General features: G+C 41.0%; 2 long non-coding RNA genes across 4 annotated transcripts; one reads left to right on the top strand and one right to left on the bottom strand.

Moving 5' to 3' along the window:
- Positions 1-1,201: 1,201 nt before the first annotated feature.
- On the bottom strand, positions 1,202-12,626 carry LOC135569077 (uncharacterized). Of its 3 annotated transcripts, XR_010462818.1 has the most exons (5): positions 12,359-12,626; positions 10,411-10,494; positions 6,195-6,311; positions 5,593-6,102; positions 1,202-5,476 (listed from the first exon to the last, which is right to left on the bottom strand). It is a non-coding gene; the product is annotated as an uncharacterized LOC135569077 (long non-coding RNA). The 3 variants fall into 3 exon arrangements; XR_010462819.1 differs by lacking the exon at positions 10,411-10,494; XR_010462820.1 differs by lacking the exons at positions 10,411-10,494; positions 12,359-12,626 and adding an exon at positions 6,492-7,238.
- A 4,240-nt stretch (positions 12,627-16,866) lies between these two features.
- Positions 16,867-20,190, top strand: LOC135569076 (uncharacterized). Its single transcript, XR_010462817.1, has 3 exons — positions 16,867-17,086; positions 17,955-18,203; positions 19,988-20,190. It is a non-coding gene; the product is annotated as an uncharacterized LOC135569076 (long non-coding RNA).
- The last annotated feature ends 420 nt before the right edge of the window (positions 20,191-20,610 follow it).

Here is a 20,610-nt window from a genome sequence, read left to right as displayed (position 1 = left end):
AGGGTTATGGACCATCAACATCTCCACCCTAACCGCTATGTCTCATACTATGTTGATCAAGTGGGTAATGGATTACCCGGCTATAGTGGGTCCCCGACCATGTACGGTTCGGGGATAGGAGGTATATTTCGTAACCTCTTTAGGATGGTTTTACCGTTTATGAAGAAAGGCTTCAGCATAGCCAACCCACATTTAAAATCAGTGGCTAAAAATACAGTAAGTGAGGTTGTAGCCAATGCTATGACCAGTTGCAGTTGTCTCGAAGACCAAAAAAGAGACGTCCGGGTATAAGGCGCAGGCTTGCTTCTAAAAAGCGGAGGTTAACAGTTAAAAGAAACTCAGTAAGTCAAAGACGTGGTACAGTGAGGAGGTCTGGACCAAAAACGACAAAAATACTCTGAAGTATTTTCTAAAAGATGAGTGCAACATGGCTCTTTTACACCGCATGTCCTCTGAAGCTGTAAAGACAGAGCTCCATCTTTTCACGCCCCCCTTAACCCAACATTCAAATAGAGAGGTCCAGTTATGTGGAGATAGCCCCACTCTCTGCCATTACAGACAACGGTCCTATACAATTTTTCATACCAGGCCACGATGACAACTATCTGGACTTCGACAACACCTTGGTGCATTTGCGTCTAAATGTGACCAAAAGAGATGGTACTAATATTGCAGGCGATGCCAAAGTGAGATGACCCAAGATGGCCGTCCGTTCTTTAGCTGTTGCCCCAACTAGGCTTCTCAAGAGGGGCAGGTTTCTTTTTAAACGCAGAGGCATAGCTGTTACTTTTTAGGAATGTACGCAGCCGGCCACTCCCATGAGGAGCAGGCTGGTTCGTAGCCTCAGGTGTTCTGGAATATTTGCTTTTAAATCCACGATTAAATAAGAAAATGGTGCTTTGGTAGCGTCCTCATAGCTCTCCATAAAGTAGGATTTCCTTCCCGGGTACATCTACTGAGCTAGAATGCTAATTTGCAGTTTGTCTCTAGGATTGGTGTTCAAACTGATGGTGCGGCTATTTTTACCTTGGTGAAACACATTCTGCACCAAGTAAAGCACGGACAGGTTTCTATGATGAGTATATTGGGTAAAAGCTTGTGCAATTTCGGGATGTTCGCTACCTGCAAATAGCATATCGTCCAAAACCAGCAGATTGTTTTTATGAGGAGGGAGAAGTTCATCATCAGACAGGGATTCAGGTTTTCCTTCAACAAACTTGATTTTTATTGTCTTCAATAATTCATCATACAGAGGTTGATAACAAGAATAACACCACACAACATTATCATGCTTTTGAGATAACACATGTTCAGAATTCTCTAAAATACTTTTTACAAAGCAAGTTTTACCACTATTTGATGGGCCTGCGATTTAGGCCGAAAATGGCAGTTGCAAACGGGGGTCAAAATCAGCTACAGCAGTCATTATATCTTAAGCTTTAAGACACACTGGGGGGGCTTGTAGCATAAGTCAGTAGCCAAAGGGCAATGTGGTCCCGTCAGGCAATAGCAGTCTCTTGTCATAGACTACCCTGAATCTTTTAGTAAGTGGGGTGGTCCTTAGATGGAAGCCCTTTTTATCCCTAACAATTTTTTTGTAGGAGCTCAAAATCTCCAAGTCACTATTCCTGTTGTTTATGAAACCCTCGACCAAGCGTGTGATTGATTCCAAGTTTACACGCGGGGCATTTTCATAGTTTTGAGTCACGCCTTTGGCTTTCAACACCACGTGATTGTCTTTAGTCCTAAAAGCATAGCTTTCGGGTCCACATGAGGACCATTCTGTGATATGGTCACCCTCTTCAAGTTCACTCGTTAAACCACCCAGATAGTCGCCAAGTGGGGGGTTCCAATCACCCTGTTTGCTTACATAGACCACAGAGTCTGTATCGTGGTAAAGAACCCGCCTCTGAAGCTGTTCCATGAGGGTGTACAGTTCAAGTCGGCAATAGGCCGTGGTAAATGCTGCAAGAAACACATTTACATTACCCGGGGGTAGAACCCACTTCTGGTTGCGCCTCCATTGCACCAGGGCAATGTCTTGACTCAAGAATGAAAAATGTGACATTTCGTATTGGTCCGAAAAAACAAATTCCAAAAATTCTTTGGGGTCTTTAATGATCGACGTTGTTAACATGTTGCATCTCTGCGATAATTTGCCCCAAAGTGAGTTGCCCATCTCTAGAGCCTTAGAGAATTCAACTGTGACCCATTCACCTGTCAGGGCTCTTTCTTGATCTGAGTGATCACAAGGGTTTTGCTGGTTGTGTTTTTCACTGCAGGTGCGACAAAGGGGAAAGAAAAGTTTTCCTTGAGGGCCCCTGTAAGTAAACACTGGTATAAACAAACCCCTAGGAGGGTAGACAGTTGCTTTGATCAGACCAAAATAGTTTTGGGGTTAGTCAAAGTCGCGGTGAATTATTTCCGGATGCCCCATAGGATAGCATTAGGAACTCATTACATGAGGATAAAGGGATGTAAAATCTACATATCCTATTGTCTCGTCGGGTTGCGCTACATACTGCAAGGTCAAAGCATTGGTACGGCCTCCATACAAGGCCTGTCATGGTTCCAGGGGTTCTAGTGTGTCATAGCTGGAAAGGAAGGCTTGAACATGAGGATCAGACTTTTTGAGGGCTGTCCATTCGTGCTCCCACAAAACCACAACTTTTAACCTGTAAGTAGCCTGGAAAAAATCCTATTTGTCTTGAAACTCTTGCTACATTTCCATAAAAGTCTTTTGGGTTAGGACACACATGGCCTGGGGCACAAAGCAAGATTTACAATCGTGGAAGAAACAACCGTTGTACTCATACGATAGGTTTTCATGCACGCCGATGCAATAGTTGTACAACTCCAGGGGTCAATGCCTGCATCTTTGATTACCTCTTCTCTGAATCTGAGGCATCCTTCACCAAGTATAACCACATCATTGTCACAGTATGATTCCATCTCTTTATGGAAATCAAAGGGGCCATGTCTTACTGTCTCGTACCATGTCATGAATCTCTCACGCTCTTTGGGAGACATTTGATCACATCCATACATTTCGGGGCAGGGATAAGATCCAATATAATGTAGATTCTCCTCAGATGTGAAGTAGTGCGGGGAACCAGCCTTTCACAGAGTTTTCAAAACCCAAGGCCTTTGGCATTTGAGCCAATCTCATGGGTAAGAAGCTTAAACTGTCAATCTATCTCTGGTTGAAGGCGGGGTCTACAAAACACAAGATTTTACTACCTTGAGCTATGACACTGGGTGCAACGCCTTGCTGTATCAAGGGGTTCAGAAGAAGGTCATAGGCTCGAGCATTGTGTGCTATAAACGTGAAGTTTCTGTATTGGGGTTTTCTAAAGTGTTTTAGAAAGAACAGTGCACAATTGGGTCCCTCGGCCGACCACTTTTCACCCTTGAAAGTCATGGTAGATACAAAAATAGGCAAATGAACCCCTGATTGCTGATTTGTCTCAAAATCATATAACACTTTATTTCTCTGAATGTTCAACTTCAGCCACGGGCTGAATATAACACTTGTGTTGCACTTCTTGAACCACTTCAGTGTCTCTGCTTTTCAAAGGCCCTTTACAGATTGAGCAATGTATGATTCCACACACATGCGGTTTAGGGCTATCTATATTAAGGTTGTAATTACAATGGCATTTTGGGCATTTCTTGTTAATGTCACAACTGCTTACAGATTTACAGGCCTTGGGGTGCCATGTTTCAATTTTGTGTTTTTCGTAACAGTAGGCCGAACGACATGTGCGGTGGCAATCCTCACAGGGTGTCAAGTGTAAGGGTTGCATAGGACAATTTTTATCCAGACATACTGAACAGTTATAATGGCACGAGTGCCCCCCCATTCGGGTGTAGCCGGTATGGCAGGATGGACACATATGGTGCGCCTAAAAACGCTGTTATGTTAGTAAGGGCATAGTAATGTTCGTTTTGCACATAAAAGTACAGAGTCTGAGGATGAGGTTGGGGGTTGTTTTGGAATTTCAAAAGAGCTGCATTAGCTCTACTGTGGTACAAAACCACAATCTTGATATTCAGAAAGTTTTCAAATTTGAGTATGTCAGAGAAAGCCACAGCATCCTGTATACCGTTGTAACGCCTCTAGATCAGTACATCCCGGGTTGAGTAAATGGGACAGACCTATTGCAAAGCATAGCTTATTACCAGGATTGTGAACGTTTATGAGGTAGGCCCTTTTATTGCTTATGATTTCTGATTGCATTATGCTATCTAGCTTCCTTCTCTGCCCACCACCACCCTGCGGTTGACGTATTATTTGCACTACAAGCTCGAGGGTCCTATCGGCTATGACGGATACATTTGACTGAACAAGTCGTTCTAGCAGGGCGATAACTTGTTCCAGATCTGCTTCGCCATTGGTCAAAATAAGAGATACCGTGTTATACAGGTAATCTCCACAAATTTCCAACTGTAAGACATCACGTGGTTCACCATAATCTCTAGCCCTGTCTAACAGTTCGTTCAGAGTGTCCAATATCATTACGTAAAACACAGCATAGTCAAGATTTTGATTCACCCATGCGAAATTGAAAAACTGTCGAATCTCTGTATTGTTGAATTGATTTCGGTACACAACACGAACACTTCTATCCATACCGTTTCCATCCTGATTTATTAGACCATTTTCCAATTCCTCAAAAACATCGTATTGCGTTTCAGACTCTTCGGACATGGGTGTTAATGTCTGGTTTTGAGGGGTGTGTGTTGCAGAATTAGATCTCAGGCTCTCGTTCATCTGGGTAATTAGCGATATGAGGGCTTCGGGAATCTGTGATAACAGGTTTTCATCGGATGGCCCTGACTCATTCATACGATTAATAATTTCTATGAGTTCGGCTGGAATCTGTGATAATATGCTTTCATCTATTGGTATTATGTCTGTTACCCCCGCCTCATTCATATGGTTAATTATAGCTTGGAATTCTGGCGGTATCTGGGATAAGAGGTTTTCAACTGTCTGGCCTAGGTCTGTTGGGTCAGCCATTTGGATAATTAATGATGTGTGTTCTTGGGTAATTCTGGAAGGATCCGTGTTACATATATGCTTTTAACGCCTGTATTTGCGTTTTTTTTAATCGGATTGCTGTTTAACATACGTGGAATTGCTCTATGCCAGAAGGATATATCCTGACGGTATTGGCGCTCTAGTAAAACACGTCTGTGTAGCAAAACCTTTTTCGGGATTTTAGAGCCCTGGAAAAGGCTGTGAAAAACCTAGCTTGTTCTATTTCAGATCCATCTGTTGTCACCACAGAATTGGCAGAATCAAGAAGGTTGGCCGCATCCCATAATAACCGGTCGTCTGCCTCGGAAATGTCATTTATAACGTTGAAATCCTCCGGTTTGGTTGTTTCATTGGGAATGTTCGGTGAGCTGGAATCCTCCTCGTGCTCTAGATGTGTGAGGTCTTTGGTGCCGTTATACGCCGGGGAGGAGTCTGAAAGAAAATAATACATACAAAATAGGTTATTAAACATAAAAATATGTTAGATAAAAAATGTCAAATACATTTCAGGTATAATACTATATATTAACAATACATAATTAAATTACCTCAGCTTTTTTGACTAGAGGGCTGTTCTGACAAATCGCGTAAACCAGGGGGGGGCTTGACTTTTGTCACCAAGAATTCCCGATTCTGCCAGGCCTGTCTCGTTGGAGCCTGAAAAAACCTTATTTGTCCTTGTTTTAACATATTCAAGCCTAAAAATGTATAAATAATAATAATAATATATATATATAATATAATGGTTTCATACCGTGTCCATGGAGCGCCGTCTCGTAAATTCCCTGTCCTGTCATACTTTTCCGGAGGGGTGAATTCTGAGCAATGTATTTGCGCCCGAGTTGTGCGTTGTTTGCTTGGGTTAGGAATATGGAGCGAGCTGGTGGAGGTTTCCGGGGAAGTTAACCGGATGTTTAAATCCTCTGTTCTCGGTGTGTTTGAAAAAACGTTCGTACAGAACGGGAGAATTGCATCTGTGTCATCGGATGTGTCATCTGCTCTTCCGAAGTAGTTCAGGGTCCATATGGACCCCGTTACTCTTCTTGGCTGTATGTCAGCTGCAAACACAAAAAAATAGCTTTTAATATAGGGTGCACACTTTTTGTTTTGAATGTATAAATATTTGTGTGTATGTGATTATTGGATTTACGTCTACAATAATGTGACGGGGTTTGGCTGCATGCGATTTGCTCCTGAGAATCGCCGTCTAACGCTGTCTGTTCCAGATCATTTATCCCTCTGAGCAGCTGCGTAAATGTTGGAGACCCTACAAAAGTTAGATAATATTAATGTTAGATAATATTAACATTTTATACGATAAGAATACGTGCATTGACCCACGTTTAAAACACATATAACTCCATGTTTAATATTACAATAACATCCTTCATGTTCAAACAATTCCACGCATCCAAATCTAATATATATATTTTTTTCACGAACTCACCTTCAGAATGCTCCATTAGGACGGATTCACAGATGATCCTTTTAAATGTTCAGTCCGATAACTATTCGGGGTTGCTGGCCTGTGGGTTTGTAGCTGCGCTAAAGCGGTGCTAACATAGTGGATCGGACACTCGCTCCTCGGTCTTGGCTCAAAAGGAGAGATACTACGGAATGCATTTACAGGGCATGTTGGGGTGACGTTTTTTCGGGCGATATCCTGTTTGCAACACCCTGTATATTTTGGTTTAGATTACAAAGGTAGTGATTTCAAACAACAGGAGGGGTGTCGAGACAGTAAGACGTGGCCCTTTTGATTTCCTACATCCTCAGGGTTAGCACCTTGGAGGGTGTCCGATGATTTCCTACATCCTCAGGGTTAGCACCTTGGAGGGTGTCCGATGTAAATGTATAGACCGGGGTGGGGGCACCGTTAGTATATGCGCTGATTAGAAATATCAATGTTTATCCCTGGGGGTCGGTCTAGACATGGTGTATTCTTTCTGGGGGCAGGTTGACTTTTTAGCCTTCACATCCTCTGGAGGGTGAGATAAATTAGGATCTGAAAGGCATATGTGTTAATGAATCGAAAGTCCCCATTTTAAGAGAAACCGACACACTTTTTGATGGGGGATAGGCAGATATCTGTACATACCGTTTGCATGATAGTGAAACCTTGGTTTCAAACGACCCCTGCAGAGAGAGAGCCTTGAGTGCAGATGCCTGGGCATTGTTGAACACACACCTCCTACCTTTTTGTTTTTGAAACACACACACCAGCACACGCACGCACATGGCTTTTCCGTAAGTATTTTTTCTTCGCTACAGACCGGGGTGGGAGAGAAAACGAGAGCTTACCATTCATTAAGGGGTGAGATACCATTTTAAAACCATTTTATTTCATTCAAATATTAAGTACATACAGTTTAAAACCTCTACGGGATTGCTGTCCCTAAACCGGGATGATTGTTGTTAACGTGCTCTAATGTGACTAGAATGACTCTGTATACAGCAGCCAACTTTCCGGGACAGACATGTCTTTATATGGTCTTTATTTATATTCTTGTTCATTCTTGTTAATCTAACTACAGTGTCCAATTTACAGTAGCCATTACAGAGAAACAATACCATGCTATTGTTTGAGGAGAGTGCACAACAACAAACACTTATCTCGGCAACTGGTTTAATACATTCCCCTCTGAAGGTAAATAATGTACTGTACATTTACATGATTGTTCCACCCTTGAATCTTACATTCAGTAATGTTGCTCTGATTCCTCATCCTGATGGCCTCAGAGATAAAATGTAGCATAGGTTTGATTGATTAAAAAAATATATTTTTAAAATGTAGGAACTGGGTTCTACATTTTGAACCTCTAAATCATTAGTTTCACTCTAGTAGATGGAAAGAAGGAAGAAAGTTCAGTTTTACTGTTGTTTGAAAACCCCGAAGATAATCTGCCTAATTATAATTTAATCCCGAGAAAAAAGTTGCCCATATTCACACATTCAAAACATTAAGTAGACAGGTTAAGCAGAAATCAGCAGACATTTGCAAAAAGCCCTTAATGGTAATTGTGTTTTAGAGGTAGTCACCACTTTATATTAAGAATGTGAAATGTGAAATAATAGTAGAGTGATTTCAGCTTTAATTTCTTTCAACATTCCCAGTGGTTAGTCAGAAGTTTACATACACTCAATTAGTATTTGGTAGCATTGCTTTTAAATTGTTTAACTTGGGTCAAACGTGTCGGGTAGCCTTCCACAAGCTTCCCACAATAAGTTGGGTGAAATTTGGCCCATTCCTCCTGACAGAGCTGGTGTAACTGAGTCAGGTCTGAAGGCCGGATGTGGCCCGCGGGCCTTGACTCTGACATATGTGCTCTAAGGGAAGTCTAAGCTGAGACAAAGACAGCATCTTTAATCATGTGGTTCAATCGCAACAGCCATTGTCTACATTGTGGGAGGCAACCCGTTAGTTCAAACCCTAAATAAACATTCCTGTTTCTAACTTCTAATGACTACTGAAAAGTCGAAATTCAACCCTTCCTTATAAGATAACATTGAATATATATAGGCAGGGTAGCCTAGTGGTTAGAGCGTTGGACTAGTAACCGAAAGGTTGTAAGATCAAATCCCCGAGCTGACAAGGTAAAAATCTGTTGTTCTCCCCCTGAACAAAGCAGTTAACCCACTGTTCCTAGGCCGTCATTGAAAATAAGAATTTGTTCTAGTTGACGTGACTAGTTAAATAAAGGTATTTTTTTAAATGTACAAACATTTTTCATAACATCCTTGTCATTTAGCAGATGCTCTTATCCAGAGCGATTTACAGGAAACATTAAGAGTTAATTGCCTTGCTCAAGGGCACAATGACAGATTATTCACCTAGTTGGCTCAGGATTCAAACCAGCGACCTTTCAGTTACTGGCCCAACACTCTTAACCACTGGCTACCTGCCACCAGATCAATTATATTCAATACAGTTATTCAAATACATTCATCATCAATGACTAAAATAATGAATCTAGTATTAAAATACAATTTAATAAACACAAGTAGTCGATTCATAGCCTGTTTATCATTAAACAAAAGTTGTTTAGTAATATAAAATAATCCACCCAAACTAATGCTGAAAACTGATCATCACATCATCTTTATCTGATATACACGGAGCGTACAAAACAGTTGAAACACCTTCCTAATATTGAGTTGCAGCCCCCTTTGTCCTCAGAACATCCCCAAGTCGTTGGGGCATGGACTCCCAAGGTGTTGAGAGCGTCCACAGGGATTCTGGCCCATGTTGACTCCAATGCTTCCCACAATTGTGTCAATGTGGCTGGGAGTGGATCTCTACTCCGAATAGCTCCTTCCATCTCCTCCCACAGATGAACAATTGGATTGAGATCTGGTGACTCGTCAAGCCACTGCAGTAAACTGAATTCACTGTCATGTTCTTGGAACCATTCCTGGACAAGCCTTGTGGCATAATCCTGCTGAAAAAATCTATTTGCAGATGGATACACTGCTGCCATGAAGGGAGGCACCTGATTGGCAATAATGTTTAGATATCCTGTGGCATTCAAATGTTGCTCCACTTCTTTCAAGGGGTCCAATATGTGCCATGAAAACACACTCCACACCATCACCACCAGCCTGCAATGTTGACACACAGCAGGGATACATGTACTCATGGTTTCCTGCATACCCTAGTCCTCCCATCAGCATGACACAGCAGGAACAGGGATTCATCAGACCAGGCAATATTTTTCAAATTTTCCAGTGTCCAGTGTTTTCATTCCTTAGCCCACTGCAACCGCAGTTTCTTGTTTTTTTGCTGAAAGCTAATGGGGATCCATAATAAATACAAAACAACTAGATCATTAAGGATCATAGTTTTCATCTGGGTTCAGCTGGTCAGTCTATGTGATGGAAAGAGCAGGTGTCCTTAATGTTTTATACACTCAGTGTATGTTGTATCCACCAGCTCAGGGAAGCAGTACCACCCAGTCAACCACTCCATTGTGAGACGCCTCACAGAGGATATTCAACCCTAAGGGCAAATCCAAGGTCATCTCAATATCTTTACAGTAGAAGCTAACAAAACACACAAACTGGCAAGGTGCACACAGATCAGTAAAGAGAGACTAACATTCTATAACACTCCCTTTCCTCTGCACAGTTCTCTCACAGTGAGAAACAATAGGATTGCAAATGTTCTACGCTTTCTTCATTTGATGTGAAGCATTTTACACAATTAGAGCAGGAGTAGGTCTTCTCTCCTGTGTGTATCCGTTCATGCACTGTCAGAAATTTTAATGTTGTGAAATTCTTCCCGCAGTCAGTACAGGAATACAGATTCTCTCCTGTGTGTATTTTTAGGTATATTTTTAACTTTGATAGAATTGAGAAACTCTCCTTACAACGTGGGCAGTGGTGAGACCTCTTAGCTCTGTGATCTTCCTGCTGTTGCTCTCTGGATGTAGAGACTGTCTCAACATGGTATCCTGTGTGAATAACATCAGAAGAACTAGTCAGTTGGTATTGGTAAAAATAAACCTGTTATATCAGATCAAAAAGACTGGTCCTGATTAAATGAAGATTTCATGGTAAAAACTAAAAAATCTCTAATTGCACAAGGGGTTCACAGACTTTCAAGCAGCACTGTATATATTTGCCACTGCTCGACTAAAAAAAGCTTGGTCAACCAACATCTATCCACCAAACAATCGACCAGTTGACTAAACGAGGTCAGCCATTTAGGCCAAAAGGGGCCAAAGGGATGAATTATATGAGTCATATCTTCCTCCACTCACTATCACAAGTAGAGGTCAACCGATTAATCGGAATGGCCGATTAATTAGGGCCGATTTCAAGTTTTCATAACAACCGGAAATCGGTATTTTTGGACACCGATTTTTGCAGACGTTTTTTTTTTTTACACCTTTATTTAATCTTTATTTAGCTAGGCAAGTCAGTTAAGAACACATTCTTACTTTCAATGACGGCCTAGGAGCGGTCAGTTAACTGCCTCGTTCAGGTGCAGAACGACAGATTTTCACCTTGTCAGCTCGGGGGATCCAATCTTGCAACCTTACAGTTAACTAGTCCAACGCAATAACGACCTGCCTCTTGTTGCACTCCACAAGGAGACTGCCTGTTACGCGAACGCAGTAAGCCAAGGTAAGTTGCTAGCTAGCATTAAACGTATCTTATAAAAAAACAATCATTCAATCATAATCACTAGTTAACTACACATGGTTGATGATATTACTAGATATTATCTAGCGTGTCCTGCGTTGCGTATAATCTGACTGAGCAGAAAAGCATACAAGTATCTAAGTATCTGATTGAGCGGTGGTAGGCAGAAGCAGGCACGTAAACATTCATTCAAACAGCACTTTCGTGCGTTTTGTCAGCAGCTGTTTGTTGTGCGTCAAGCATTGCACTGTTTATGACTTCAAGCCTATCAACCCCCGAGATGAGGCTGGTGTAACCGAAATTAAATGGCTGGCTAGTTAGCGAGCGCTAATAGCATTTCAAACGTCACTCGCTCTGAGCCTTGGAGTGGTTGTTTCCCTTGCTCTGCATGGGTAACGCTGCTTCGAGGGTGGCTGTTGTCGTTGTGTTCCTGGTTCGAGCCCAGGGAGGAGCGAGGAGAGGGACGGAAGCTATACTGTTACACTGGCAATACTGAAGTTCCTATAAGAACATACAATAGTCAAAGCTTAATGAAATACAAATGGTATAGAGGGAAATAGTCCTATAATTCCTATATTAACTACAACCTAAAACTTCTTACCTGGGAATATTGAAGACTCATGTTAAAAGGAACCACCAGCTTTCATATGTTCTCATGTTCTGAGCAAGGAACTTAAATGTTAGCTTTCTTACATGGCACATATTGCACTTTTACTTTCTTCTCCAACACTTTGTTTATGCATTATTTAAACCAAATTGAACATGTTTCATTATTTATTTGAGGCTAAATTGATTTTATTGATATATTAAGTTAAAATAAGTGTTCATTCAGTATTGTTGTAATTGTCATTATTACAAATACATTTTAAAAAATTGTCCGATTAATCGGTATCGGCTTTTTTGGTCCTCCAATAATCGGTATCAGCGTTGAAAAATCATAATCGGTCGACCTCTAATCAAAAGGGTTAGTAACTACAGACTCATTTCATAGAACTTCAAAACACTGGCAGTTTGTCTACTTCACTTCTTTAGTCTACTCTCTAATCACTCCAGATAACCCAGTTGTTCAGGGATGTGTGATGTCAGAATGACAGAAGTCAATCTATCAATAGACTGGTCATAACTTAAGGAGGTCTAATTTATGAAGATATAGTTAGAACCTGTTCTTACCATGAGAAACAGATTTCCCAATCTTCTCCTCCTCTTCTTCATCTTTAATGTTGACATTCAGCTCCAGTGTTTGACTGCAGTCTTCCAGCTTCACTGATGCCATCTCTGGATCCTGCAGTGCAAACTGGGCTCCACTGTCACAATCAGGACCCAGTGACTGTAGGTTTGGTGTCAGTGTGGAAGGAGAGAGGCAGGCTGGGTTTGTCCTCACTGTTGATGTTACCGGCCTCAGACTTAATCTGAGTCGGCCAGTAGTAATAAAGAGACACGGACACAAAAGTTAGTCTTGAATGTTCTGACACTTTCTTTATTCTAAAACGATATTGGATCAGGTATCGCTGAACGGCCATTTTCAGGTCTCTCCAAGGATGTTCGATCTGGTTCAAGTCAGGGGTCTGGCTGGGCCACTCCTGCATTGTCTTGGCTGTGTGCTTAGGGCCGTTGTCCTGTTGGAAGGTGAACCTTCACCCCAGTCTGAGGTCCTTGGAAGGTTTTCATTAAGGATCTCTCTGTAATTTGCTCCATTCATCTTTCCCTCGATTCTGACTAGTCTCGAAGTCCCTGCCGCTGAAAAACATCCCCACAGCATGATGATGCCACCATCATGCTTCACCGTAGGGATGGTGCCAGGTTTTCTCCAGATGTGTTTCATCAGACCAGAGAGTCTTGTTTCTCATGGTCTGAGAGTCCTTTAGGTGCCTTTTGGCAAACTCCAAGCGGGTTGTCATGTGCCAATTACTAAGGACTGGCTTCCGTCTGGACACTGCCATAAAGTGTGGTGGAGTGCTGCAGAGATGGTTGTCCTTCTAGAAGGTTCTCCCATCTCCACAGAGGAACTCTGGAGCTCTGTCAGAATGATCATTGGGTTCTTGGACATCTCCCTGATCAAGGCCCTTCTACTTGATTACTCAGTTTGGCCGGGGGGCCAGCTCTAGGAAGAGTCAATCCTGTCTCAGATCTCTGCGGACAAATGCTTCGACCTCATGGCTTGGTTTTTGCTCTGACGTGCACTGTCAAATGTGGGACCTTATATAGACAGGTGTGTGCCTTTCCAAATCATGTCCAATCAATTGAATTTACCACAGGTGGACAACAATCAAGTTGTAGAAACATCTCAAGGATGATCAATGGAAACAGGATGCACCTGACCTCAATTCTGAGTCTCATAGCAAAGGGTCCGAATACTTATGTAAATAAAGAGTTTGTAATGTTCGCAAACAAATCTAAAAATCTGTTTTCGCTTTGTCATTATGGCATATTGTGTGTAGATTGATGAGGAAAATTTAAATTTAATCAATTTTAGAATAAGGCTAAAGTAACAAAATGTGGAAAAGGGAAAGGGGTCTGAATACTTTCCGAATGCACTGTAAGGAACTGGCAACTGGTTCTCATTCTGAGAAATAAGGTTGGCCACTTGATTTTAACATCTGAACAAAGTGGACAGGCTAACAAGCTTTTCAAACAGTTGGAGACAGAATGGTGTGTTCATAACAATTCAACTGTTAAACCTTGTTATCTAGCAAATAGATCCAAATTGGCTAAACTCGAAATATAAAGATTAGCTGGCTAGTCACTAGCACGTGGGCTTGAGAGGATTTTGAGGCCTGTGTTAATGTTCTATAAACGCCTACAATAAGTTAGTCCTTACTAGTTACATTTGTAACAAAAAAGGGCATCAAAAAATACATGATTAGTGGGTGTTATGGTTGTGGATGGCTTATATTTAGCCTCGGTATAACTTCACAAGCCCTGAATTCATTAGATTATTGACTGTTAGAAATGCAGTGGAAACAGGATTCTTTGTGGGCTATACTCGGCCTTGTCTCAGGATGGTAAGTTGGTGGTTGAAGATATCCCTCTAGTGGTGTGGGGGCTGTGCTTTGGCAAAGTGGGTGGGGTTATATCCTTCTTGTTTGGCCCTGTCCTCGGATGGGGCCACAGTGTCTCCTGACCCCTCCTGTCTCAGCCTCCAGTATTTATGCTGCATTAGTTTATGTGTCGGGGGGCTAGGGTCAGTTTGTTATATCTGGAGTACTTCTCCTGTCCTATTCGGTGTCCTGTGTGAATCTAAGTGTGCGTTCTCTAATTCTCTCCTTCTCTCTTTCTTTCTCTCTGCTCCTGGAGGACCTGAGCCCCTAGGACCATGCCCCAGGACTACCTGACATGATGACTCCTTGCTGTCCCCAGTCCACCTGGCCATGCTGCTGCTCCAGTTTCAACTGGCCTGGGCCCTAGGACCATGTCCCAGGACTACCTGACATGATGACTCCTTGCTGTCCCCAGTCCACCTGGCCATGCTGCTGCTCCAGTTTCAACTGTTCTGCCTTACTATTATTCAACCATGCTGGTCATTTATGAACATTTGAACATCTTGGCCACGTTCTGTTATAATCTCCACCCGGCACAGCCAGAAGAGGACTGGCCACCCCACATATGCTCTCTCTAATTCTCTCTTTCTTTCTCTCTCTCGGAGGACCTGAGCCCTAGGACCGTGCCCCAGGACTACCTGACATGATGACTCCTTGCTGTCCCCAGTCCACCTGACTGTGCTGCTGCTCCAGTTTCAACTGTTCTGCCTTATTATTATTCGACCATGCTGGTCATTTATGAACATTTGAACATCTTGGTCATGTTCTGTTATAATCTCTACCCGGCACAGCCAGAAGAGGACTGGCCACCCCACATAGCCTGGTTCCTCTCTAGGTTTCTTCCTAGGTTTTGGCCTTTCTAGGGAGTTTTTCCTAGCCCCCGTGCTTTTACACCTGCATTGTTTGCTGTTTGGGGTTTTAGGCTGGGTTTCTGTACAGCACTTTGAGATATCAGCTGATGTACGAAGGGCTATATAAATACATTTGATTTGATTTGATTTGATGCACCAGAGCTCAATTTCAAGTCTGATAGCGAAAGGTCTGAATACTTATGTAAATAAGTATTTCTGTTTAAATTTGTTTTTTTTTGCAAACATTTCTAAAAACGTGTTTTCTTTGGTATTATGGGGTATTGTGTGTAGATTGCTGAGGAAAACGTTTTATTTAATACATTTTAGAATAAGGCTATAAAGTAACAAAATGTGGAAAAAGTCAAAGGGGTCTAAATACTTTCGAAAGCACTGTAGCTAATTTAGAAAAACGGGATTATCTTCTTGTCCTCCTTTTTAATGTTACAAATAACAATGAATATCAACAACTCTGTCTCTGTTATATGTTTCGTTCTAGTAGGCATTTTCCCATCATGGAGTCTGAGACCTTGTGGAAATCTGTCGTAGAGAAGAATAATGTATGACATTTTAGACACTACGTTACCCTATAGTAGTTATCATCATCATGCTTTCCATGATTTAAGGCTATAGCTAGCTATGCCTTGCTAACTAGTTATTGTGTTATCCAGCTAGCAATAAAAGTGCATGCTAACACGAAAGATATGTATAACTAACCCAAGATTGACCACACCCTGTTTCCAATGGGGAACTTTTATTATGAAGGCAAGCCGTAAATTCCACTGATGTGGATAATCGTTATTGTGGCTAGCTTCACACAAAGGTGAGCCCAGCTAGCTAGCGAGTAGCGACCATATCATAGCTATTTGTCAGCTTCAGGTTAGGAAACTTAGCAGTAGCTAGTCAAGGTTAGAAAGCTACCTAGCTAATCCAAACAAAACTCAACATACTACATGGAAAGTATATTCTGTACAATGTGATATGGTAACTAGTTAGCAGGCCTAACAATAACGCCAGCTAACGTTAGCTAGCTACGGTTATGGCACTGCAGTTAGCCAGCTAGCCAAAATGCTAACTAACTTCCTCGTTCAGCAGAATTCATGTATCCCCAAAATAAAACTAAACTAATTCAATGGAAAACGTACCTTTCTCTCTCTTGACGTTTTTGTCTCGTCTATAACACTTTTTTCTTGTGCGACAATCTACTAGACTATATACTAGACATTTATAGAATAAATCATACATAGTTTGATGTTTCTGTGGCAAACGATTAGTTATTGTTTTATATAGTTTTAAAGTACATTTGATAGATTATGTATTTCTATCAAGTCAACTGGAAATTCTACTCAAAACAAAGGTTGTAAAAGTATGCTAGACATTTATAGAATAAACCATTTCTATTTTTATGTGACAATCAATTAATTAGTTATAGATTTTTGCCATTTTAAATGGCTTTTGGCGAATGAATATATATAAAACCAACTTTACCTCGGTCTGCCTACTCATGTGATTAAAAAACAAAACAACTTTATTTAACAAGGCAAGTCAGTTAAGAACAAATTCATATTTACAATGACGGCCTACCAGGGAACAGAACAGTGGGTTAACTGCATTGTTCAGGGGCAGAGAGAGATTTTTACCTTGTCATGTCGGGGATTCGACACAGCAACATTTCGGTTACTTGCCCCTCTCTTACGCTAATAACTAGGCTACCTGTGATAGGTATGATACGCAGTGAGAGCTATTGTTAACAAGCCACTGCAGTTATGAAATTGATATTAGCCGCTGCAAAGTGTCAGAATTGTTCACTTCTCTCATTGACTTCTCAAGACCAGGCTTGGTGTGCTTCACAAGCCTTCTCTGAAGTCTCGCGTTGTTACGTCTCTGTGTTTAGAAACTGGTAGTGGGGGAACAGGAAGTTCCGCGCAGGCGCACATCATTCTTCAGTATAAAGGATACGCCAAATTGTGCAGACGACAACTTCTATGTCCGTTTCTAATGTATGTCTACTGGTATGTAATAGCACGTTATAATATCGAAAGAACATGTCATAACATGCTAGGTAACAAATATGTCAAGGTATTATCACGTTTGATGAAGGTGTTATGTGCTATGTTTTGTGTCAAACCGCGTAAGTGAACGTGATAACTTTAGTCTCAGGGGATGTATATCATTTCGTCAATGTAATTTCATTTAGGATCAATCTATTTGAGATTTCTGGTTTCGTTTTACATGTCGTTTTTGGTTTTGTGTAAAATTCACGAGCTGGTAAAATGGCGGCTCCCCCTCGGTCTGCATCAACGGACTTCAGTGCAGGCAGAGAGAGACCATTTTACGGTTCCACTACTGTTTTGGAGCTAATTTGTAATGATTATCAGTTTTCTACATGTATACTAATATTCAGACACATTAAGTTATCTTTATCTATAAATGGTGTGAACGGAAATACTATTGGTTTTTGATTGAAATGCAGTGAAGAAAATGTTATTCAGGAAAATAGTACATAGTGCTGCCTAAAACATACTGCAACCTTGTACTAAATGGTTTTTGTCTTTTCTGCATTTATGTGAATTTGGGAAATTTACTATAGATCATGTTTTAACTCATTTTGAAGTGTCTACTTTTTAATTAATTAATGTTTTGTTGTCAATGCTTAGCTACCAGATCTATTGAAATGACATCAGTTCTTGACTTGGACAGGAACTCACCGGAGCTGAGTACTGTCACCTCAAATTTCTGCTGTTTGAGCTCATGTTCCTCTTATAGAATATTACCTCAACAGTATTGTGGAGCTCCTGTACCTAAATATGAACAATATTTTTAGAGAACTAAGAAAGTGCCAGAACTGTCAAGACTAACTGTTTCTCTTTATTACTACAGACCGACTCAGATAAAGTCTGAGGCCGGTAACATCAACAGTGAAGACAAACCCAGCCTGCCACTCTCCTTCCACACTGAGTCCAAACCCACAGTCACTGGGTCCTGATTGTGACAGTGGAGCCCAGTTTGCACTGCAGGATCCAGAGATGGCATCAGTGAAGCTGGAAGACTGCAGTCAAACACTGGAGCTGAATGTCAACATTAAAGATGAAGAAGAGGAGGAGAAGATTGGGAAATCTGTTAATCATGGTAAGAGAAGGTTCTATATAAGTTTGTTTCATTCCAACTTTCCACTGTGTATGAAAAGTTGCAGTAGAACTGTTTCATGATGAACTGTTTCAATGAGAAGGTAGATGATATTTCATGTTACTGAGACTTGCATGGTTTGACACCAGTATTGTCAGCATTTGTTTTATTCACTGGGATATCTGGAGTGATCAGCAAGGAGACTAAAGAAGTGAAGTAGACAAACTGCCAGTGTTTTAATGTTCTATGAAATGAGTCTGTAGTTTCTAAGTCTTGTGATAGTGAGTGGAGGATTTATGAGATGAGACTTATGAGATACTTTTAGAATAGTTTTATTCCCCTTTTTATTGCACAGCCTGCTGATATGAATACATACAGTAACTGCCTACTGATATGAATACATACAGTACCAGCCTGCTGATATGAATACATACAGTAACTGCCTACTGATATGAATACATACAGTAACTGCCTACTGATATGAATACATACAGTAACTGCCTACTGATATGAATACATACAGTAACTGCCTACTGATATGAATACATACAGTAACTGCCTACTGATATGAATACATACAGTAACTGCCTACTGATATGAATACATACAGTAACTGCCTACTGATATGAATACATACAGTACCAGCCTGCTGATATGAATACATACAGTACCAGCCTACTGATATGAATACATACAGTAACTGCCTACTGATATGAATACATACAGTAACTGCCTAGATATGAATACTACAGTGATGATATGAGTACATACAGTACCAGCCTACTGATATGAATACATACAGTACCAGCCTACTGATATGAATACATACAGTAACTGCCTACTGATATGAGTACATACAGTACCATCCTACTGATATGAGTACATACAGTACCAGCCTACTGATATGAATACGTACAGTACCAGACTATACAGTGCATTCGGAAAGTTTTCAGACACCTTGACTTTTTCCACATTTTGTTACGTTACAGCCTTATTTTAAAATGGGTTAAATAAGAAACGTTCCTCATCAATCTACACACAATACCCCATAATGACAAAGCAAACACAGGTTTTTAGAAATGTTTTAAAACATTAAAAACAGATACCTTATTTACATAAGTATTCAGACCCTTGGCTATGAGACTCGACATTGAGCTCGGGTGCATCTTGTTTCCATTGATCATCCTTGAGATGTTTCTACAACTTGCTTGTTGTCAACCTGTGGTAAATTCAATTGACTGGACATGATTTGGAAAGGCACACACCTGGCTATATAAGGTCCCACATTTGACAGTGCATGTCAGAGCAAAAACCAAGTCATGAGGTCAAAGGAATTGTCCGTAGAGCCCCATGAAAGGAAATATTCAAAAGCTGGTAAAATGGCGGCGCCACTCGTTCTGCGTCAAACTAACTTCATCTGCAGACAATTTCACGGTTGCACTACTGTGTTGTGTTTTTGAAGTAAAACCGTGAATACAAGGTTATTAAGGAAATAGCACATAGTGCTGCCTAAAACAAACCGTAACCTTGTACTAAACGGGTTTTGAGTAATTTGTGCATTTTTCTACTACAGGTTCAGTTTTAGCTCAAATGTATTATGAAGCTCCTACACCTAAATATAAACAGTACCGGCACACAAAATGAGTATCGGCAACTATTTCAGTCCAAGTCGAGCACTGAATTAGATAATTGAACAAGAACAAATGTAACATATTTAATAAAGAAGGTGCCAGAACTGTCAAGAAAATATATTTTGTGTCTTTCTCTTGTACTACTTGCCGACTCAGGTATGACGCCGTTAACATCAACAGTGACGACAAACCCAGCCTGCCTCTCTCCTTCCACACTGAGTCCAAACCTACAGTCACTGGGTCCTGATTGTGACAGTGGAGCCCAGTTTGCACTGCAGGATCCAGAGATGGCATCAGTGAAGCTGGAAGACTGCAGTCAAACACTGGAGCTGAATGTCAACATTAAAGATGAAGAAGAGGAGGAGAAGGTTGGGAATCTGTTTCTCATGGTAAGAGCATGTTCTATCTATCTAAGTTTGTTGTTCATTCCAACTTCCCACTGTGTATGAAAAGTTGCAGTAGAACTGTTTCATGATGAACTGTTTCAATGAGAAGGTAGATGTTATTTCATGCTACTGACACTTGCATGGTTTGACATCAGTATTGTCAGCATTTGTTTTATTTACTGAGCTGTCTGGAGTGATCAGGAGGAGACTGAAGAAGTGAAGTAGACAAACTGCCAGTTTTAAAGTTCTATGAAGTCTGTAGTTTCTAACCCTTGTGATAGTGATTGAAGGATGATATAGGTCATACTTTTCAAGACTTATGAGATACTTATATAGTTTTTTATTCTCCTTTTGTATTGCACAGCCTATTAAAATGAATTCATACTGGTAGCC

This window comes from Oncorhynchus nerka, unplaced genomic scaffold (genome assembly GCF_034236695.1).
Source record: "Oncorhynchus nerka isolate Pitt River unplaced genomic scaffold, Oner_Uvic_2.0 unplaced_scaffold_1213, whole genome shotgun sequence".
In the NCBI taxonomy this organism is placed as follows: domain Eukaryota; kingdom Metazoa; phylum Chordata; class Actinopteri; order Salmoniformes; family Salmonidae; genus Oncorhynchus; species Oncorhynchus nerka.
The sequence above is the reverse complement of the archived record's forward strand: the minus strand, read 5'-3'. Positions and strand labels throughout refer to the sequence as shown.